The 24,128-nt window shown below is 43.3% G+C and overlaps 1 protein-coding gene and 1 pseudogene across 5 annotated transcripts in view; both read right to left on the bottom strand.

The window, feature by feature from the left end:
* NTM (neurotrimin) overlaps positions 1-24,128 on the bottom strand; it is a 966,287-nt gene that overhangs the window by 930,460 nt on the left and 11,699 nt on the right. The window lies entirely within an intron of this gene.
* On the bottom strand, positions 21,135-21,249 carry LOC114672547 (U6atac minor spliceosomal RNA; annotated as a pseudogene).

Here is a 24,128-nt window from a genome sequence, read left to right as displayed (position 1 = left end):
ATATTTGTTTGTGTAAATTATTTCAATGTATTCTTAAAATCCCTCAGAGAGATAAGGATTTTTATATGGCCACTAAACAAATAAATGACCGGAAAGTAAATGAAGTTAAACAACTTGTCCCAATTTCTAGATAGAAAGGAGGTATATTTCATGTTTTGGAGGGATGATGCTCTTAATTCATGTATCACTTCCCAGCAATAATAAAGAAATGTTCTTTCCCTTTTTAACTCTGACATTATTGAGCAATTATCTGCTATTTACCAAATACTACCCTAAGTCTTAAAGATCAATGATGAACTAGGCGATACCTTCTCATTTTGAATTAACACCTTAGTTGGAGGAAATAAACAATACACAAGTAAACAAATTAACAAGACAGTTTCAGAAAGTTGCAGGAAGTTACACAGAATAGCTGATAGAGAAGGACGGAGTGCAAGTAGATAGGGTGAAAGTTGCAGGAAGTTACACAGAGTAGCTGATAGAGAAGGACGGAGTGCAAGTAGATAGGGTGAAAGTTGCAGGAAGTTACACAGAGTAGCTGATAGAGAAGGACGGAGTACAAGTAGATAGGGTGAAAGTTGCAGGAAGTTACACAGAGTAGCTGATAGAGAAGGACGGAGTGCAAGTAGATAGGGTGAAAGGGGGCTCTCTGGGAGCTGAACTATGGAATGCAGCCAGCAGCAGCGGATCTGGAAGGAAACTTTCCCGGAAGAAGACACGGCAAGTGTGCTGTCCCTGAAGTAAGACCAAACTTGGCAAGTTTAAGAACCGGAAGGAGGGACAAGGTTAGTGGAGCAAACTCACTGAGGAAGATGGGGATACATGAGGGTCTCTAAGAGGCAGGCGGAGGCCAACAGACCTCAGAGGAGGGGTGTGGATTTCACTCCAAGTATAAAGCAGAGTGACAAAATTGGATGTATGCTTGGAAAGTACGTAGGTTACTGTTTGAAGAATGGATTGTAGGAGGCATGAGAAAACGGATGGGTTGAAAATGTGCAGGCAGCAAAACCCACCCGAAGGCGAATGCAATAGTTCAGGCAAGGTGCCTTGCATGAAAGTGTTGGTGCAAACGCGAATAAATATGAACTGGAGATATATTTGTAGGTAGAACTAAGAAGAAATGCTAACGGATTTGATGTTAAGGGTGGAGGAAAGGGAGGGACAAGGAAAAATCTTAGGTTTTGGTTTGGGCAATAAGTTTAGAGGTGTGCCCTTAACTAAGTTAGGGGATACTCAGGGAAAAACAGCCTCCCAGTAGGACAGAAGATAGTTGGATTACAATTTCTATTTGAAACACATATTGCATCAAATAACAGACATAATCCATTCTAAGATGCATAATTAGCTTAAATGCTACCAAGAAAGAGTGGGGGACACTTTCAGTTGGTCATACCGGCCTCCCTTGATCAGAACTCTTCTGCCATTCCAAAGAATTTGCCCATTTCTCGCTGCCTTAGGTTGAAGTGCAACAGACAACCTTTCATGTATCCCAACAACAAAATTGTGAGCTTGTGGGTATTCTTTCTATCTTTGGTCCCATAACGCCCTTAATTGTTGTTTTGCAGGGGAATATGGAATTGTGGTCATTCTTCCACAGACAGATATGCACTTTCCTATTATCAAATTTACACCCTGCTGTTCTCTTTCTATGCATTTCTGTGTATGTGATAATTTTTATTTCAATGGCAAATCACTGTGTGATTCAAAGAATCATTTTTGAAGGAATTTTAAATGGCAATTAACCCTAACACATGTAGTACCAGCAATGCCTATCACTCAGTGAAGGGAAGGGAATGTGACTAAGTATGTGCTTGTTCAGGCAATGGCAACTAAACCTCTCCACTGGCACGTGCAGATTATAAGATGCTATTGATTGAAGGATGTGTCCCAATTTCAGAGACATGAAGATATGGGTGAACCAATGAACAAAACCACATATTAAGTGTGGGATGTCTTTATTAATCTGGAGTTCATGGGGAAGGTCTGGGCAGTGATATAAAATTAGCAGTCACCAGTATATAGAGGTCACTGGAAACCACAGGACTGGATGAGATCTCCCAGAAAAGTGGATGGATAGAGGAAGTGCCTGAAGACCAAGCCCTTGCAGACCCAACATACAGAGAAGAAGATGGAAGCAAAGGAAACAGAGGAGGGTTTAGTGAGGTAAGAAGAAAGCCAGGAGGGGGTGATGCCAGGGAAGCCAAGAGGAACAATTTCACAAAGAAAGAAAGGGTCAACTATGTCAAGCATTGCTGAGAGGTAGATTAAAGATTGGAAATTGAGCACTGCACTTGGCAATATAAATGTTTTCGATGACCCTGATGAGAGTAGCTTTAGTGGGGTGGTGTGGACCAATGCCAGGCTGGAGAGCGGAAGCATGAGTGCTGAAAAATGAAGACTGTACATAATGATCTTTATGTTCCGAAGCTTTACTGAGAAGAAGAGCAGAAACGTGTGTTTGTAGCTAAAGGAAGATGGGAGGTCAAGAGAGATTGTTGATGTTGTAGTTGCCATTTTAAATATGGGAGGTACCAGGGGAGACGTATGTGCTGAAGAAAGTGACCCAGTGGAGAGGAAATACGCAATGATGTAGAAGAAAGAGGAAGATTGCAGGACTGAAATCCTTGAGAGGAGAGAAGAGAGGCCCCAGAGCATAAACTGAGAAGTTGAACTCTAAAATGAGGAGAAATTTTTTTTTCCCATTAAAACAGGAGTGAAGTACAGGCCCTACAAATGAAAGGCAGGTATATCGAGATTTGGTATCCAGAAGATAAGTTAGTTCCTGATTGCTTCTATTTTCTCAATGAAATATGAGTCATTCACTCCAAGTGGGAATAAGGAGATTTTTGGAAGATTATAAAACTTTTGAGGAGCGGGAGGAGACACAAATTAGATGTCTCTGAAGAAAGAAAAGCAAACTTCGTAAGAGTGCATAGTGGGATTCTCGGGCAATAGTAAACACCCATTTGCAATTTGTTACTCTGAGATTTTAAAATGACACAGACCACATTGGGTTATTTTGTTGTTGATGTTGTTTGTTTGTTTGCTTGTTTGTTTCTTCCAGCAATGTCTAGCTCTGAGGGTTCAGGATCAGAGAAAGTGGATAGGTGGTGTCAAACAGACTTGAGATTTTGCCAGAAACATACAATAGAAGGAAAGAGAACCAGAGAGTTGAGAGTGTCTGCAAGAGTGATCATAGGACCAAAGCATCTATAGGAAGTAAGGAGTGAAGTGAAAATAGGAATGGAGTGAAAAACTGGAGGTCTATGTGTAGGTGATGTGCTTGGACTTGAACCACTGCTCACTTGGTTGAATGTCTCATTATTTTACATGGTAGCCACCAGGGACACCTCCAGCAAAGAGGAGAGTCTGTGTGTGACTGGATTGTAAGCAAACGGTGTCCCCTCTGAGAACAGTGACAATTCAGGAGGCCTAAAAATCTCAGAATCTGGAAGAAGTTGTAAGCAGATTGGTTATCTGTTCCTTTTATGCCGCCTAAGCGTTTTCTACTGCAATTAAATTGGATTTCGACTTCTTCAGTCCCCAAAGCCTAATGAAGAGCAGCTGCTTGTCATCCACATGGAGTATCCTTTATTTTAATTGTGAACTTTATTAAGTCACCCCTTAAATTTCTTTCTCCTTCTGGACAACGCCATTTCCCTATGACAGTCCTCATAGGCCCTATGATACTGCCCTTTGATCATTCCTACGGAGTGCCTCTAGGGTACTACAGCAGATGCTGTAAAAGTCTAATAAGAGTTCTGATAAAGATTCGATAGTACTCGTATGGCCAGAGGATATGTCATTCTGCCTGGACTTTTCATTCTGGATTATATGCTTTAAGAATTACTTTTTAGACAGTAGCATTCTCTTGCAGGCTTATGTTGGTTCTTGGTTGTCTCTGTGTATCTTTCTATTCTGAGTGGGCACACACGAGGGAGCTGATGGCTGGACTGGCTCTCCCCATTGGCTGGCTTGTGCTGTTTTCCTACAGGCCCCAGTAATGTGGTCCATCTTCTGTGTGACTCCTTTTTTTTTTCTCTTAGTTTCTTGTTTCTTTGACCCTTCCCAGGGAAACGAATCTGCTAACCCCTATTTGGCCACTGGGCAAGCAGGATTCTCCAATATTTGTTTGTTTGTTTTTTAAATGACTTAGTTTTCTTTTTCTTGGGGAAATAAGCAATTTCCTCCATTGATCATACTCCTCTGAACACCTCAGTATAGATTGCTGAATCCTAGACAAGTTCTTGTGTATGGAACTGAGTGTTATAGCAGAGATCACATGCTAAATATGGATCCAACATTTCATCATGGTGGTTATGACATGACATGTGATTTTCATGGTGTTGCATCCATAACATTATTTTTGGAATGTAATCTATGCTTAAGGCTCTGTGAAGCCGAATGCTCCCACCTGTATAAATCAGTGAAGACCCTTTGCCCAATTCCTACCACGGTCTTTCCAAAATTGGCACTACATCTAGAAACTCTCTTAGAATAACTCTCTGCTCAGAGGGCACACTATTCCACAGGAGCAAGGTATCTTCTGCCAAGACTTTGATGGCCGAGCAAGACATGGCTAACAGTCTCTCCTACATCTGTAACTAAGAGGCCAAGCAGTGGCCATTAGTCACAGTTTAGTCTCTCTCTTGGTGAAGCTCCTAGTTTAAATTTTAAAAAATATTTATTTCCAGTGGCCTGACTCACATAATGATGAGGATAATTATGGGGTAATGAAGAAGTTTTCAATGATAAATTTTATCTGGAGGAAATTCTTTACCATTTCTAATAGTTTACCATTCTAATAGTCTCAAGTATAACATCTTTTTCAAATGCCTAGTACCTTCAGAGAGTAGGGGGAACAGGTGGGTATAAAGGATTTCCAATGGAAGACAGAGAAGGAAGTAATCACTACTAGGACATCTGAATTCCAGAAATTAAAATCATGTCTTTATTGAGTATCTACTATGTATCAAGTATGGCTACATATTACTGCACTTATCCTTAGAACAACATTAAGAGAAGGTATTACAGTTCCATTGAATCAGGTTAAATAACTTGCTCAGATCATACATCCAGCAGAGGGCCCATCAGGGATTTGGACTCTTGTCTACCTGTTTTCTAAATCTGTGTTTTCACCCACGGAAACAACTAAGAGGAGACTTCCCAATAGTGAAAAAAGACACTTTCTCAAATGCTGCAGCTCTCTTGATGGGATGTGGCCCTCTGGTGGGAGTAGGTAAAGCTAGATGACCTGAGAGTTTATTCTTTTTGTGGTGTGGGTATGCTTTTTAAGGCCTCTCGGTGTTTTTTGGGTTTTGTTTGTTTGTTTGTTTTAAATTAAAGGCTAAATATTTTTAGCTTTTGTGATTCTGTTTTGATCTCTCTATGTGTTGCTCTCTCCTTTCCACTTCTCCTGTCTCTCTCTCTCTGTCTCAAATTTTCTGTCTGTCTATGCATGCCTCACTTTCCTTTTTTCATATTTCTCTGTGTGTGTGGAGGGGGGGCAGGTGGTGGGGGCGGCGGGGAAGGTATTGTTAAAGAAGTTCAGTATCAGACTCCAGAAACATAGAAGGCCCAATGTTAGACCCGAAGAGAGCAGGAAGAAAAGTGGTTTTATTCAAAGCTCAAGGAAGGGAGGGTGATTAAATGATAACACATGTCCTAGATTTTCTAAAACATTCCTCATTGCACATGCTTTGGTACACTGTCCACATAAGCATATCAATACTTACTGGAACTTAGGTATCAGCTTATAGTTCAGTACATAGGGTTTCCTCCGTGAAAACAGAAACTTCAGATTTTCTTAGCTGGTATCTATTCTAGTCACCAGATTCAGAAAAGAAGGAAGTAACAATGTGTTCCATGTTGACAATGCATCAACACATTTACATCTGTTCTGGAATTTAATTATCAAAATAATCTAATGGTTGACAAAACCAAAGCTGGGAGAGAGAGTAAATAAATTGTTCAAGGTCACACAGTAAGTGGTAGACTCAGGACTCAAGCCAAGGTCCCTCTAGTTCTCAATCCCGTGCTTTTGACCAATACTCCAGGAATTTAAACTCGAGACACGGTCCAGGAATAAAGACTGTGCTTTTGGATGGAGCTCCCCTGGTGCTTTGTGTTTGAGAAAATGAGTATGGTCTTCAGCACAAGGGATAAAAGCCCCAGTAGAGCCCTCACAAAAGCTAGTGGGAACAGACACTGAGTTGCAATTGCTTCAGGACAGCTAGTAAACTGAGAGGACATAAAGAGAGATTAGAGAGAAGGGGCAGGTGATGTCTTGTCTATTCATTTACAGCCTTGTCATCCTCTAATGCTCTCAGCTTTACTGGGGCCCTTCTCGGCTTCCTTATGCTGACAGGGGGTAGGTCGGGTGGCTAGATATCCAACTCTCTTTCATTATTACAACGTGCTACCAGTCAGTGATGAGTTATTAGGGCAATCAGGCCCCCTACATAGCATAAATTAAGATGAATCTCATGAAAATGGTATTTTCATACATCAAAACAGGTACGTATTAGCAATTTCATGTGTACCCAGTCTATGCCATAGTCATGATCTGTGCATAGTTACTTTTCCAGTCATGACAGAGCACCAAGCCCGTGGGCAAAAGAGGTTGCTCTCTGGATAACCATCAATCAATTTCTATGCTGGAGGAAGAGCCATCTCAGTGATCTTGGAAAGCCATCCAGTCAGGAGCAGAGTCCCAAGAGTCCTACACTGTGCTTTCCCCATAACTGGCTTCCGAATGGGTGCTAAGGATTAGAACAAGGGCTGACCACAGAAGCACCATGGCCGACCTCATCACACCTCTTCTCAAATGTCTGGGGACACTGGGTGAGAGGCTCCGTGTGCAGAGGGTAAGAGTATAGGATTAGCAGTCACAGTTCCAGGGCTCAAAGCCCCACCCTATCACTCAGTTTCCATGTCAGTTCAACTATCCTCTTCAGTCTCCTCATCTGTGAAACTGTGACAAATATAGCAATCTTATAAAAACGAATAGATGTAATCCATACATAGCAACTAGGGTTGTACCTAGCACCTAGTAGGCGGTCAGCAAATTGAAACCCCTGTTATTACTGGAGACTCTTGTTTTGGGTTGTAGAGCCCTGATGTCTGTACATCAGTCTCACTGCAGGACTGTTCCAGCTCTCAATATTCAGAATAGTGAGTCCATCTCTCTTCTACCATGCTTGCTATCCCTGTAAATTCAGGGCAGGAGAGGTTCAAAGGGAGATAATTATGGTCCCCATGGACTCCAGCTTGGAACGAACATCCTGGCAGCAAACGAAGGATGCTTTCTTTTTAAAGAACAACGGACCTGAGTTTGGGGTGTGGGGCAAAGAGGGGAGTTTTAAAAGGGATTTAGGGTCCATATGCACATGAAGCGTTGTCGGCAGCTTCAATGCATTTCTCTCCACGTGCTCTGTTCGCACTGCTTCCAAATACATATGAATGCTGCCGTGTTTAATTGCATACATATTGTTTACAGGTGCTGCAAGATTTATTGCAGTTTTTATTGTAATTTTTTCTCAACCATTGGGTACTAAAAATGAAATTACTTTCATGTAATGTTCAAGCCTTTTATTTAGAAATTCTAAGAACCACTATATAATGGAAGCAATATGAAACCAAGAGACAAAAGACCTGACTTGGGGTCTGTGTTGTTTTTCTAACTGAATGTGGGGTCTGGGATTACTTTGTTTTTCCATGCCTCAGTTTCCCCTGAGTAAAGTAAGAGTATTGGTGGTAATAGAATTTATAGTGATTGTGTGTAAGGAAATAATCATAAAAGTGGAATAACACCATAATCATGGAGATGTTCACTGAAACATTATTTATAACAGCAACAAATTAGAACAACATAAATGTCCAAACATAGTGTCGTGGTATTGTACATCTACTTGATGTAATATAATGAAACCAATTAAAATGATGTTCACTAATACTATGTAACGACATGGAAAATTGTTTCTGATCTATTCTTAAAAGAAAAAAATGAGATATAAATGATATGATTATAACTATATAATAAAAACCATGGCAGAGAATAAGAAAAAATTAGAAAAAAATACATTAAATGTAATTGTGCATGAGTGACTTTAAATCTTGTTAAAGCTACTTTTGTATGGTTTCCAAATTATATTTAATAAAGATACATTACTTAAGCTAAACAAAATACATCAATAATAATCAGCTGAGAATGTTGGGTGAAATGTTTTCCAAAGCCCTTTCAGTTCTAAAATCCAACTGCAGTCATGAAGATTTGACGATATAATAGATTCGTGAAAGCCCTTTCAAACATATGCAGTGCTACACTATTATAAGGTCTTATTGTTATTAACTTGGTACCAAGCAGAACTAACACAAATCCACTAATAGGGGAAAGTAGCCATGTGAGAAAGAGGCAGATTACACTGTGCTCACTTGCTATTAGAGCTCTTTTTGGCCACAATATTCTTGACACAACCTTTGAAAGAATAAATTTTACACAGCTTTGTGACATGCAGTCCTTTCTGCCCTTCGTACTGACACAATTGTCAAGCAGATTTTATTGCATCCTCAAGTGAAGGGCAGACAGATGGCCGAAGCCCAGCTTGGGGACTTGTGTCTACTTAGACTATCAGCGGTGCTCTGCAGGGAAGGCAGAGATGAGTATGAGTGTCCCTGTAAGAACTGGGGACAGGTACAAAGACTGGAAAAGAGGAGGCATGGCTGGTGAGCTTTCTTATAGAAAACCCCCAGGAAGCCTATTTATACATCCTGATGCCAAAGGGAACTTGAACACAGTGAAGGATAAACTCAGGAAAGGAGGTTGCTAGTCCAAATCAGAGGTCATTAGTTGCCGTCTGGATAACCATCCATCAATTTCTATGCCAGAGGAAGAGCCATCTCAGCGATCTTGGAAAGCCATCCAGTCAGGAGCAGAGTCCCAAGACACACTGTGCTTTCCCCATAACTGGCTTCTGAAAGGGTGCTAAGGATTAAAACAAGAGCTGACCACATGAGCACCATGGCCGGCCTCATCACACCTCTTCTCAAATATCTGGGGACACTGGGTGTCCAGACAGAAGAGGAGAACTGAGAGGACACATCTTTATGTCCTTCAAGGTGTATCGCCTCATGCCCGCCCAAAGAAAGCTATGGGAGTGGGCAAAACAAGATGAAGTCATACAAAACTAGAAGCTGGGCTTCAATTTGGGAGAGCTAGGTTTGACTCATGGTCTTGAAAACTACAAAATACATCAGCCTTGGACTAGCCGCATTACCTCTTAAAGCCTCAGTTTACCCATGTATAAAATGAGGTTAAGCTACTTTGAAGGAGTACTTAAAAAGATAAAATGACAAAACTGATGAGGCATCTGGTATCTAGTTGGCCCTGAGGGTCCTCTCCACTGAACATGTAGATTTCAGGCAGCCTCGAAAGTAAATTCAAGTTTATGGTTCCAAAGACCTGATATGAAGATGGATTTTGCCTAGAAAAATGAGACAGTGAGTCAAAAATGAATTTAAAATGTCTTTTCTATTTTCCTCATCTATTTGTGTTTGCTTTTGTTAGAGCAGTCAACTCTGGGGCATGTCACCTGACAAGATAAGAAAAATTAAAAGCTCAGATGGTCAAAACAGGACCACTTTTTCCCAGTTATTCCTGACTCACTGTAGTAGCCCCTTGGGAAGACTCACAGGAAAGCAATAAAATCACAGCATTTACTAAATCATGGCATCTTAAAAATATAGAGTTCAGAGTAAGGGAAATGAGGCCCAGGGAGGTGATGTGAGCTTCCCAGAGTTGCACAGCTAATCAATAACAGAATTGGTGTTCACATTTATGTTCCCTCTCCTTTTTTTTTTTTTTTTTGTGACAGAGTTTCACTCTGTCACCCAGGCTGGAGTACAGTGACGCGATCTCAGCTCACTGCAACTTCCGTCCCTCGGGTTCAAGCGATTCTCCTGCCTCAGCTTCCTGAGTAGCTGGGATTACAGCTACAGCTACATAGTGCCTGACTAATTTTTGTGTTTTTAGTGGAGACAGGGTTTCACCATCTTGGCCCGGTTGGTCTCGAACTCCTGACCTCCAGTAACCCACCTGCCGCAGCCTCCCAAAGTGCTGGGATTACAGGTGTGAGCCGTCACACCCAGTCGTATGTTCCCGTTACTTCTTTCACCACATTTGTTTTAATGATTCAAAATATACTTTTATGGCTGGGGAAATATGATCTAAAAGCAACAGACCGAGAGGCGTGAAGATGTGCACATCCACAGGGATGAAGGCTGCAGAGCTGGAGGTCAAGCTGTGCACAGGAAAGTGGCAGAGAAGGGCAAGGAATGACACTAATACTATGCCTGGCACTGAGATCAGTTTTAAAAGTCCAGGATGATTTCAATGCCAGTTAATATTTTACAGATTTAACCCTTTTCTTTGGAAATGACAGATATGGATCCCGTTTCATAGGTGAGGAAGGAGGTTGAATGTTTTGCCCAGTCTCATTGCCCATCAGTAGCAAAAATGAAGCAAGTGGCCAGCTCTGTTGATAGAAAGAAAGATAATTCTTTCCCTGACTCCTTTTTACCCGCTTTTCTGGAGCCCGCCCTTGAGTGCCGGGAAATCACGTGAACAGTTCTAGACGCCCCTCACCTCTAGGAGCTGCACTGCCACGTCAGGACCATGGGTCCTAGTGAGTAAGCCAAGAACTTCTCATGGGTTGTGGCTTGAGCCCTGGGAGTCCAAAGGTATTCAAATACGTTTATTTGCCCAGAACTTTAAGCCACTGGGTGTTTTTTAGAAGATAAATCTAGGCAACCAAAGAAGAAACTGGGTTGACATCTGGTAGCAGGGACCGGGGTCAGAGGAGAAAAAGAACAGAGGAAGTCAAGCAGGCTTTATCAACCCCACCACGCTATTCCCAGGCGGGTGCGTGGAGACACCAGCCACTTCTCTCTTTACAGTTTTAACTAAAAGGAGCATTACAGAGGTGAATTAACATTTAAAAAGAATGTAAAAACTCAGAGCTGTTCTAATGATGATTAATGGAGAGCTATAAGGGGGCCATGACCTGCTAGTGTCATTAAATGGATTGGCAGGTTTCTGAGCATTAATTATAAATAGCCACAGGAGTTCTCCTCCTTAACGGAATGATGATAAATCCAAGTCTCAGAGAGAGAAGAAGAAAGGAAAGAAAAAAGAGAGAAAAAAGTTTGCACGTGAGTGTCTGCCTGGGTGTTGTGGGGAGCAAGATAGAGTGTGTGAGAGCAGAGGGGATGATATAAATGATAAATTAGACCCTGCCAGTCAATCACATTTTCTAAATGTTTTATGTCCCAAAAGCTATAAAAGCAATATTCCTCTCTGCCCTTATTGGAACCATTTCTGTTCAGCAATCATATCAGTTTCCTTGGGGATTTCAACTGAAATGTGCTTTGCCTTTTCTTTTTATATTTACTCTCCAGCCTGTGACCAAGGAAGGGTCACAGTCCACACACAAATGGGCAGGACAGAGACCCACTGATTAGGAGAGGCCGAGAACAGGACTGAGAGGTCCTGGCAGGGGCCATGTGAAGGCAGCCTGGCTCCCACTGCCACCTTGGCCAAGTAAACAACAGCAGAGGAACTTTTAGTTCCCATCCGTAAGTAGCTGCAGAGAAAGGTCCAGTGCCTAACACCCCAGCTGTGAGGCTCACCAAAAGTGTTGCTGACTCGAGAGACTGCAAGCACCATGAGGGGAAGGATTGACTTCTGTTTTGCCTGCTTTGTTTACTGCTTCATTTCCAGAACCTAGAACAGTGCCTTAGTGCACCACTGGCTCCCTGCACACATTTGTTGAATGAAGGAGTGAAGTGACCAACTTATCCGTGATTAAGCATGCACACAGGCCTGATTTCCAAAGCTGAGCTCAACATTGAGATGCCTGACTTCTGCGGGGCCTCTCAGTAGATGGACATGCAGATAATGAGGGCACTCCTTTAGAGAGGGGCTCTTGTTCTTAGACAGCCTTCGTTGGTCCTGAAGTGAAAGGATGCCAGCTTTTCTCCTAGCCTGCTCTTTGAAAATGCACTCGAGCTACTGCATTGTGGGGCTGGAAGGTTCAGTCAGATGAGAATCCAGAGAGGTGAAGGCATGGCTTCCAAGTCACTCAACAACTAGTATTAGTAGAAGGGCCGACACTGAGTTCCTACTCAGTTTTCTCTCCATAGAGCACCCAGCCTCTCTCCTTCTCGCTCTGACTTTTCAAAAGGTGAACCAAGTAATCTCAGCCAGTGAGGGGGCCTAGACAGGCAAAAGGCTGGGGGGCAGGGGTGGGGAATCTCCCTGGGAGACCCTCCACAGGTGACCAGACTGTTCTGGGCCTTGGCATTACCTATGGGGAAGAAGAGATGAAGAACAAGAGTGGAGTAGAGAGAAAAATGAGGGAAGTCAGGCAAAAAAGAAAGAAAGAAGCTTCAATCTGGGACTGGGAATCATGGACACTTCTGGACGATGTTGTATTTTTGCATGTGTCATTCCTTTTCAAGGCTTTCCACTGCAAGTCATTATTTCAGCTGATTGGAAAATCGTGTTGAAAGACCTGCTTCTCCGGTACAATTTTCTTCATATCCTATTAGTTGCAATACAATTACAGAGAATACATCAATTCCTGGCCTGCCTGCTGTTGCTGCCAGAGCCGCCTATTAAAAAGCGGCCTTATTAATGGAATTGTACATCTAGGATTAATCGGCTTGCGTTGGCCATTTACATTTCTCATTCCACAAGCACTTTTGTTTGCTTAATAGGCTGAAGGAGGTAGGAAATGACACAACAAAAGCCTCTCCCAATTGCCACGCGTATCACTGGTGGATTTAATATCCCCTTCCTTCTTTCATCCTCAAGTGCTTCATAGGGATAAGATCTGGCACATGCCACTAGGGAGAAGTGAAGCCGCAGCTAGGCAGCGATTGGTGGGGAAAGACAGAAGAAAGGAGGGGCAGAGAGAGAGGCATGGGCCAAAGGTAAGTCTTTGCTCTGTTGGGGAGAAGTACAGGCCCGGCGTCTCTGTTCACCCTGGGAGGTGGGGGTGGGGGCAGCAAGGGGAGGGCCCAGGCCCAGGAAAGAAGCACCCAGGGATGGGCACAGGGAAGGGTGGGAGGGAGCTGCCCTGCACTAATGGAATGGGTGTGATCTCCCTTTTGCCTTGTGTGACTTCTGCAACTCATCTTTATCCAGGCCTAGGTGGTAAACCTGGTGGGACCCTCCTCCCCTCACCTGCCATCTATCCATTCCTCCATCACTTCCCATTTATGGTTTAGGATTAGTAAACTCCAAGTCTTTCTACTACTATGTCAAGCAGAGCACAATCTGACATGAAGGAGACCACGTGTGGGGAGGTGGGTGAGATCACATAGGCCCGTGGGGCTTTCTTTCGGCAAGAACTGGCATCCCAGTTTGGGGATCCACTTCAGAATTTTGGGAAGGACAATCGCGAGAAGGGTCCTTGAGCTCCCTGGACTCAGGGAGATGGGCTAACAGGTGGCTGTGTCTGCAGCAGCAGTCTGCCTAGGAGAGGGTGCTCCAGACAGAGAGAGCCCATCTGAATAAGCCCAGCACGTGATTATTAATCCCTGACGGCAGGGGAGTGGTGTGGAAAGTAGGGTAGAAGGGAGATGAGGATGCCCTAGGCCTTCCCTCATCCACGAGGACTCTCTGGAGTGTGTGGGTACAACACACTTAACCCTTCACTTACCTCTACATTAAAGCAGGTGAAACCCAATCCGCCCCATACTGCCCTGCAGGAAGTTACCTGGGATATCAGAGATGCACAGGCACTCCAGCGAAAAGCCAATCAAAAATAATAGACCTTGGGCCTCTTTATCAAATTCTGATCTCAAGAGAAAGCAGTCTTCCAGACTTTCAGAGCAGGCTGAGGCTTGGGAGGAGGAGCGCGTGTAGATTCCGCCACTGGGTGGAGCTTCTACATTAAAGGAATAGGCAACAGGCGTCCAGACGGGGGAGCGCAGGGAAAGTGCCCATCAACTCCTCCTGCCCTCTCTTCAACCTGCTCCAGGAGGTGATGCTTATAAAACACGTCCTTCCCAAGGTGAGGCTTCATGGAATTTGTTCTTCTCTTTCCCCTACCGCCACCCATGAGCCAGGGAGGTCTGTGCAGGTCTGAAATGATGGACAGCTAAGGCCTATGAAGCCCCAACCCCCTTCCTGTCAGGGGCTCTGTGGTTGCGTAGAGGACTCCCATCCCTGGGGTGACATCACTGCGGCAGCAGAGTCCATGTATGTTGAAACACTGTAATATAGTATGACTTTTTGCTTTAATGGAATTTTCCTAGACCACTAGGAGAAAAGACTCCATTAACCACACTACAAAGGCCTCTACTTATTAGTATTTTAGAACAGTGGCAAAACATTTCTTGAATCTAATTATTGCTGACAAATATGAAAATTGAAATCAAAGTTAAATTTTCAGCTACAGTGCCTCATATGCCAGCCTTCTCTGACTTCCACTATTGCATCAACACATTTATTCTTCCAATAGTTTCAGCAGAAGATTGGTTATTTTCCCTCTCCCCTAATACAGCCTTCTTTCCTCCTCCACTCCCCCCTACTCCCTCCCTGGCTTGGACCCTATATATTTTGAAGCATTAAATCTGACATATTCATCTTGGTGGCTGGCACTAGGTAACTAACTTTATGTTTACCTGTCACGGATGCAGAAATGAGCCGCACAGGGTGCTGGGAGCCTGTTTCCTTCTCCCGACCCTCTCCTCCCGCACCCAATCCTAGCCATCTTTTTTTTTTTTTTTTTTTCCCAGATAAAAGTCATTTGACTGATTTCAAATTCCTGGTGATATCAGGACAGAAAAAAAAAAAAAAAAAAGACTTGTCAACACCTTTCTTTCTTTTCCCCTATTAAGCATACTGTAAAAATCAATCCCTTTTGTCACTTCACTCTGCTTGCGAGAATGTTTAATGGATGTCAAGGGAGCTAATGATCGCTGGTAGAAAATTCATTTTAGATTTGCTATTTATAAAGTACTCAGTACTCAGGTGGGAAATTAACATGAGGCAAGGAGTGGGGCGGGGAAGGCCAAGCCTGGCAGTGGAGAGCTGGGGCCCTGCCAGGCTGGTAGTTTCTTTGTGTAGGTGGCACCCAAAGCATCTGGGGACAGAAAAGTATGTGGCAGAGAGGCCGTGTGAGAATGAATAAGGGTACAGGCTCAGGAAACATAGACCTGGGCAAGTTGGTCTTTCTGAACCCAAATATTCTCTGCAATAAAATGCTATCTACAACCCCTACCTCACAAGGTTGATGGAAAGATTAAATATCACACATAAAACATTTAGCAGTGCCTGGCACATGGTAGTAGTACACGTGTAATAAATGCGAAATGCCTTTCCCGCAGCCCCACGAGGTTAGGAAGATCAGGACAGAAGGGTCAGCACAGAATTGCTCCAGGATCTCCCCTGGGACTGGGTGGAGTAGTCCACACAGAAGCCCACAGAGGAACCTCTGGCCAGGTAACCAGGTCTGCCGGTGCTTGTCAAACTGAAGCGTGCATCAGAATCATCCAGAGGGCTTCTAGATCCACAGATTGCTGGGCCTCCCCTCAGAGGTCCAGAGTCAGATGGCTCTCTGGGGGGTGGGGCTTGAGAATTCCTATTGCTAACAAGTGCCAGGGGACCCTGGTGCTGCCAGCCAGGGACCACACTTTGAGAACCACGGAGATACACATGCAAACCAAAGTGTCTCCCTGAAACGCTGATGGGTACCACTGTCTGCCAGGCCTGCACCACTTTCTTCTTTCTGGCCTGCCAAGATGGAGCAAGTCCTTCTCCACCCCACCCCAATCCAGTGTAGGACTCAGGATTTTGAAGTAAATCACTTAATGCTAATTAATTCCTCCCCAATTTTACATTGCTGGTCAAGTGTAAGGGCCAAGTGCTCAGGTTATTTTTCTGGTTTGCTTCAATGGGTACCAAACCTCAGTTTCCCCTTCCTCTGTGCAGCTTGTTCCTCCCTTGCTGATAGTCTGATCCCTCCACATCTCATGTTGAAATATGATTTCCAGTGTCGGAGGTGAGGCCTGGTGGGAGGTGTTTGGGTCATGGGCGCGGATCCCTCATGAATGGCTTGGTCCTCTCCTCAAAGTCATGGATTCTCGTTCACTGGAAAGTAGGTTGTTTAAAACACCATGACACCTCTCTCTCCTCTCTTGCTTACTCCCTTTCTCACTGTGTGACCTGAAAGTATCTCTTCTCTTTGGCCATGACTAAAAGCTTCCTGAGGCCTCACCCAAAGTTGGGCAGGTGCTTGTGCCACACTAATACAGCCTGCAGAACCATAAGTCAAATCAACCTCTTTGTACTTTACCCAGTCTCAGGTATTCCTTCATAGCAATGCAAATGGACCAACCCAAGCACTCAGAGAGAGTGCCCCTCTCCCAGTTCTCTCTGTTGCATCTGGAACTCCAAACCAGGAAGCTCTGGCCTCATCCACCCCTCACTCTTCTAGTCTCCTTTTCCTGGGCTTCCCTTGGATGCTTCTCTGTTATATTTGGATTAACTGCAAATCTCCTTTGATTACTCACTCTCTGTTGAAACAGACAACCTGTTGCCACGTGTTTGATTACTGAATCCCAGGGGAGTTCCTATGTGTAACGCAGCCAGTTACAGCACACCCAGCCTTACACACATAGTCGCTGGGTTGCTATTTCATTGTCTAAGACGGTGCTTTCGGTTTCTAATTTTTCAATAATAAGCTTCTCACGAAGCCCTTAAGCTGTGAAAATAAGCCGAAAACTGCTTTTCCAGTCATTTACATAAACACAAGCAGATCAGGAGGAGGAAAAAAAATAGGAAATAGTTTTACACGTTCTTCCCGAGGCTCTGGAAGCCTGGGTGGGTTGCCCATCCAGTCTGCAGGTCTGGAAAAGCACATCGGGAAGTAGGGCGGCTCGCAGCACACCTGCCACCAAGGCGAATGATAAATCCTGAAATTTCTCCTGACGCCCGCCAGGCTGCCGCTTTGCCGAGGCTGGGTGGATATTCTGGGCACCGGCAAATTGTTCTGTCAGCAAGCTGCTCCCCCAGCTGCATCTCGTTAGGAAGCTTGTCATTCACTGCCCAGCCACAGCATCAAGGTCCCACCCTCTGGGGTAGCATCCTGTCACCTGGGGCAGGTAAGGGGTGGCTGCAGGAAACCTGCCCAGGAGCCAGGCCCAAGGCAGGGAGCTCAACCTCCTAGAGGGTTGCTGCTTATCTCACTCAGGGTCATGTAAATCAGGGCCTGGCCCATAATAGGTGCTCAGTTATTTGACTAGCGGGGAGGACTTGCTGGCATGTGGGCCACTTTCAACCACCATCATTCTTCTTTCTTTCTTTCTCTCTCTCTCTCTCTTTCTTTCTTTCTTTCTTTCTTTCTTTCTTTCTTTCTTTCTTTCTTTCTCTCTTTCTCTCTTTCTCTCTTTCTCTCTTTCTCTCTTTCTTCTCTTTCTTCTCTTTCTTTTCTTTCTCTCTCTCTTTCTTTTTTTTGTGATGAAGTCTCGCTCCTGTCGCCCAGGCTGGAGTGCAATGGCATGACCTTGTCTCACTGCGACCTCTGCCTGCCAGGTTCTAGCAATTCTCCTGCCTCAGCCTCCCAATTAGCTGGGATTACAGGCACGTGCCACCACCACACCCGGCTAATGTTTGTAGTTTTAGTAGAGACGAGGTTTCACCATGTTGGCCAGGCTGGTCTCAAACTCCTGACCTCAAGTGATTCACCAGCCTCGATCTCCCAAAGTGCTGGGATTACAGGTGGGAGCCACTGCGCCAGGCCAACCACCATCTTTCTCCCTATATTCTCTTGCTTGCTTTCTCTTTCCCCAAATACAGATCTTAAAATAATCCAATGAGCCAGAAAGAGCAGCATTCTTTTTCTTCTGTGCTAACTCATACACATTCCTATTAAAATGGAAATAAAGAGGCCATTAAAACACACTTCTACCTTTAGACACTGATTCTGATCAGGCTATTTCCGTGATGTACCTAATACTTATGGGCAAAAGGTAGGATGCCTGCTAAAAACGAGAAGAAGATGCCCGATTAAATTCGAATTGAAAAAAAAACAAAAAAAAATGTCTTTTAGTATTAGTATGTGCTCTGCATAATAAAAATCATTTGTTGATCAGGAATTTAAATATATCTGGTGTCCTGGATTTTTATTTGCTAAATCTGGCAGCCCTAGCCAAAGAGAATCTATATGTACGTACATAAATAAGTGAATGTACATATTTATACTGCTTACACACCACCAAGCCTCCTCTGTCCCGGTGGTTTAGTGGATTTTTTCTAAGGTGAGAGTATTTGAGAGACACTGAGGCCCCTCCCAAGAGGCAGGGTCCATGCTGCTGCTTCCTCTTCCCCATGTCCAGCCCTGGGAGTGGCCCTTCCAGAAAGAGCTCCCGACTTTCAGTCTTCACACTCTTTTAAATCAATGGTTCTCAAATTTTAGGATGAATATCCTGAAGGGCTTCTTGACACACAGATTGCTGGGTTCTGGCCCCATACTTTCTGATTTGGAGACCACGCTTGGAGAGTCCTGGTCTAATGATGCTAGGTGTCACAGATTCCTTTCTCTTTTCCCAGGGCAGATTAGAAACCAGGGTCCCCAGGAAGGCTAAGTATAAAAATGATGGGTTGGAGTCAGTCTTAACAAACTTTCGTTCTCCTTTTTTTTTAAAGAGGGGAGCGGGTTTCAGATTTATTTTCTTTTTACAAATGTTTTTATTAATACATAATATTAGTACATATGTATGGGGTGCCTGTGATATTTTGCTGCATGCATAGAATGTGTAATGATCAAACCAAGGTGCTAGGGGTGTCCATCCCCTCAAACATTGGTCCTATGTGGTAGAAACATTTCAAGCCTTCTAGCTATTTTGAAATATATAATACTTTGTTGTTAAATAAAGTCACCCTCCTCTGCTATTGTTGTTCTCCTTTTTCAGCCTCTTAAATTCTTTCCCTGGTCTTATTTACTCCATCATCACTCAACACTAAGATGAGAATGTACAGTGTTCCACTGTCCTGATCCTGCAGGAAGAACATTCCTATTAGAGAGCAGCTCCTGCAAATGTACAGAGCTGTGGAAGGGCACCAGCGTTCAGTGTTTGCTAGGGCGATGGAGCAGAGTGAAGAGCGGAGTGCTGGGAACAGAGTGAGAGAGAGAGAGAGGGGGAGAGAGAGAGAGAGAGAGCGAGAGAGCCAAGAGAGGGAATCAGGCGATAGGGAGGTCCAGTCACAAGTACCTGTGCTGTCAGCGAGCTTCAAAAACATTGGCTTTTAATTTTGCAATATGAGTTGAGTGCCGAAAGTTTTCACACAGTGAATTCGGTTAAATGTGAAAACTACCTTCCAAGGAAATTCATATATCCTATTTGAAAGATGAGGAAAATAAGGGCTTGGGGAAAAAACTCAGCTCCTAACCTTAATGATAGACTGGGATGAGAAAGGATATTCTGATTGATGTGGAGATTAAGAAATATATTTGATATGAATATGCTTTGTAATTTGTAAAGATAAAAACATATCTTTTTAATTCCTTAAAAAGGCAATGCAAGAAAGGAGTAAATGATGAGCTCTGGATATGTTTGGAAGATGGCCCTAAATGGTAGGACCAGAATCAAAAAAAGAGATAAAGAAAGAAGACTGGGGTAGACTATATTTTTATTTAGAGTCCAGAGAAAAGACAGTGGCCTGAGGGAAAAGTGATTAATACTGCATAGGATTATCTTGTTCACTCGTCAGCTGTCTCTCCCATTACACAAGCAACTAGTTCGGTCCTTTAACCAGGCTGCAGGTATATGGACACAAATATGTGGACCTGGACACAGGTGTGTGCAAACACACACATTTTCCCTGCATTATACTCAGGGAAAACAAAAGCCAGCAAATGCAAGCTCCTTTAACTTCCTGCCACCAAGCTTACACATTTACCTGCCTCCTTCCTACGCCAGAGAGAGCTGATTATCTCTTTTGTTAACTTTCATTTGTTTATTCTAGTAAAATATGCATGAAATAAAATTCACCCTTTTAACCATTTTTTTAAGTGTACAATTAAGTGGCATTGAGTATGTTTACAATATTATATAACTATCACCGCCATTCATTTCCAGAACTTTCTCATCATCCCAGACAGAAACTCTGTGACCATTAAATCACTCCCTGTTTCCCTCCTCCCGCAAGCCCCTGATAGCCTCTCCATGAATTTGCCTATCCTACGTACTTCGTGTAAGTGGAATCACACCTTATCGGTCCTTTGGTGTCTGGCTCATTTCACTTAGCATAATGGTTTCAAAGTTCATCCACGCTGCAGCATGTGTCAGAATTTCCTTCCCTTTTAAGACTGAATAATACCCATTTATGCACAGACCTCATTGTGTTGATCTATTTGTTGATGATGGACACTTGGGTTGTTTCTACCTTCACTGTTGTGAATAATGCTGCTGTGAACATTGATGTATAAATGCCTCTTTGAGGCCCTGCTTTCCATTCTCTTGGATATATACCCAGGAGTAGAATTGCTGAGTCATATGATAATCCCATGTTTAGTTTATTTTTGTTTCCAATTCACTGACTGATTTAGTATGTTTAATGTTGTTTTGTTTAGACAGAGTCTTGCTCTGCTGCTCAGGCTGGAGTGCAGTGGTGCAATCACAGCTCACTGCAGCCTTGAATTTTTGGGTTCAAGGCAATCTTCTCACTTCAGTTTCCTGAGTAGATGGGACTATAGGTGTGCACCTCTGCACCTGGAAAATTAAAAAAAATTTTTTTCTTTTGTAGAGATGGGGTTTTTCTATATTGCCCAGGCTGGTCATGAACTCTTGTGCTTGAGCAATCCTCCAGCTTCAGCCTCCCAAAGTGCTAGGACTATAGGCATGAACCACTGAGCCCAGCCTGTTTAGCATTTTGAGAAACCCCCAAACTCTTTCCACTGTGGTTGCATCACTTTACATTCCCACCAGCAATGCACAAGGGTTTCAATTTCTCCACATCCTCACCAATATTTATTTTCCTTTTTTATTTCATCAGCGATATTCTAATGGGTGTGAAGTTGTACCTCATTGTGGTTTTCATCTGTGGTTCCCTAATGACTGGTGATATTGAAACATCATGGTTTTATGGTGGTAATGCCTTAACCATATGTGCACCCTATGGACTTGAGGGCCTCTTCCATCCTTATCAAGGGAATACTAATTTTTCCTCCTTTCATATGACACACTAATAGTTTCTTAATGTCCATCCCTCTTTCCATGGTGATAGGCCCCTGACTTTGTCTGGGCATATGATCATCCACAGGGGATTGTGAGTTTCCCACATGCTCTTGTACTTAGGTGTGGCAATGTGGCTGAGTTCTGGCCAAGAAGAGGTGAGCAAGGATGCCATGTGATGGCCTCCAGGAGCATCTGCAGGGGGCAATGCCCAGGTACCTCCTGCCTCTTCTTCATCTCTCCCTCATTCCACTCTGGCACACAGATGCTGCCACCTCAGACCATGGAGGCAAGGCCATGTACAACAGGTCCAGATGGCAGAAAGGCCTGGGTACCTGAGTTTAGGGAACACCTCACTAGCCATGAACAGACAAAGTAGAGTATTTCCATAACCAGAGGGATACAGATTACATTACTTAAGCCACTCTAATTGCATCATTTTTGTCATTTGCAGCTGAATCTAATCATAATGCATATTCTCGAACACTTCTCTCCTTCCTCACTTGAAAGAGTAATGGAAGCAGTCTTTTTCAAGACTTCTTTCTCTACCCATGCTCAGGATTCGCCACTCCTCCCACCTGTTTGTATTCCCTGAGGGCCTCACCTGGCCAGCCATCCCCACATCCTTCTTGCCTCTCCTTCCCTGGCCCCTGCCCATCTCTCTCTCTCTCTCTCTCTGTCACCTTTTGAAATAATTACACTCATTTTCTGACTCCACTTCTTCTTCCCATTTGTATCCCCACTCCATTGCTCTGCCCCACAAAACTGTTATCCCCAAGGACATGGGAGAGATTATTGCAACTAAATATAATCTCCCTTGATTCTTTAGAAGCATGTGACACTGCTGACATTCCTGCCTTCCTCAAATTTGCATCATTTGGCCTTGATGGCCTCATGCTTTCAGATTTGTCTCCTATGTATTTGTCCACTTTTGTCAATCTGCTTTCTCAGATCCCTTCTCCTCCCAGCCTTTAAGGACTAGTGCTTGCCCTCAATTCTTTTTTATGTATTCCTTACTCTCTCCCTGGATAATTAATTGTATCTGTGTTGAAGACTGTCTTTGTTCATGCCCAGATACCTCTCCAGAGTTTCAGATCCATCTAGCCAACCTCATATTGGAAAGCTACTGTTAAACCCATCATGACCCAAATTGCATTCCTTGCTATCTCTCTAAAATCCACCTCTAAGCCATTCACTTAGAAAACAGAAGTCCTCTTACGCTTTCTTTATTACTTATCCTCTTCTTCCCTGTCCATCTCCAAGTCTTAACCCTTCTACCTCCACAACTTTTGAATACCCCCATGTCTCTCCTTCTCTGCAGCTGTCACTCTGGTGACCTCGTGCCTAACTGGTTGCAATGTCCCTTAGAAGGCTTCCTTTCCTCTAGTCTTGCCCAACTTCAATTCATTTCCCATATTGCAACTAGAATGACACATTACCATTTTCAGCTAACCCAAATCGTGTTGTTTGACCACTACAACTGCAAGTGTGATCATGTTACTCCCAGGCATACAACCCTTCAATGCACCCTTTTCCCTCAGTATAAAATCTTCAATAAAAACAGTTCCAGCCCTGACCTCTACCTACCTCTCTACGTATACCTCTTGTCTTTCCACCTACCTTCCTCCTCCCATCACCCCATACAAACACACTCAATCTAGCCAAATTTGATATCACAGTCCTGAGACATTAGCATATACAGTTTCTTCCACTTACAAAACTCATCTCTCCTCTCACCTGGTTAAATCTATTCACCTTTATCTCTCAGCTTTAACATATCTTCCTTCCAGAGAACTTTTCTGTCCTGAAAAGTCTCCCAAATGCTACCATAGCAAACTGACCTGCTTTTATCCCAGCTCTTATGACATGATAGTCACGTGTCTATTTAACTGAGTGCAGGAACTATGCCTGCCTTGTTGTTGTGTATGCCTAATACCTAGTAGGGTCTGAACAAATAATTCTGAAATGGATGAAATATAAATGTAAGTAAGCACTTGGCCATGCTTTCGGATCGATTATGTTGCTCTTTGATCATTAAATTCAATGATGTGGAGATGCCATGTCTGTATCATTTGGAGATAACACAAAGCTGATGAAGACATCTCATCGGGATCCAAAAATAATTTCAATGGATTTAAACGATGGACACGGGGCAATAAAGCTTTAAGCATTTAAAAAGATCATTCAGAGAAGATCACCTGTGAGCAAGGATAGGCAGGGTCTTGTGGAATCAGTTTTTTTGTGAGAGGAACAAATACAGCCTCAAAATGAGCCAATGATGTGGCATGTCTGAAAAAAAGAATGAAACTAACACAATAATTAAATGAACCTATGTAACTATAAAGTCCAAAATCTGCTAAGTAACAGTTCACTTTCTACTTTGCCAATCAGATTACAGCTGGCAGAGTCTGCTCTGGCAACACCTTTTCAGTTGATCATTATCAAACTGGTCATGTTTCAAAGATAATCATCAGGATGATTAGTGCTCCAGAAACTGTGCCATGCAATGATCACAAGAAAGAACTAAGAATGCCACGATAAGATAAGTAGGGTCTGTGATAGTCATCTCTTAGAAAGTGGATCATACACTATTGCTTCTATCCTGATAGCTCTAAAGGCAAAACTTAGGGAGAGGCAAATTTTTGCTCCACGTAGATTCATTAGAATTGTATTCAGCTGCAAGGAAAAGAAAACTAATTAAATGGAGATTTGTTTTCACAAGTGATGATAACTTTAGAGCTATGCATTCTAGAGCTGGTGCAGCTGCTAGGTCATCTTGAACCTGAGTTCCCCCTGTGAAATTACCCATACTCAATTATTCTTTTATTTACCCAAACAGCAAGTCCATGTGGTTTGACCTACAAGCATCCTTCTCTGTCATTCTTGGT

This window comes from Macaca mulatta, chromosome 14 (genome assembly GCF_049350105.2).
Source record: "Macaca mulatta isolate MMU2019108-1 chromosome 14, T2T-MMU8v2.0, whole genome shotgun sequence".
In the NCBI taxonomy this organism is placed as follows: Eukaryota; Metazoa; Chordata; class Mammalia; order Primates; family Cercopithecidae; genus Macaca; species Macaca mulatta.
The sequence above is the reverse complement of the archived record's forward strand: the minus strand, read 5'-3'. Positions and strand labels throughout refer to the sequence as shown.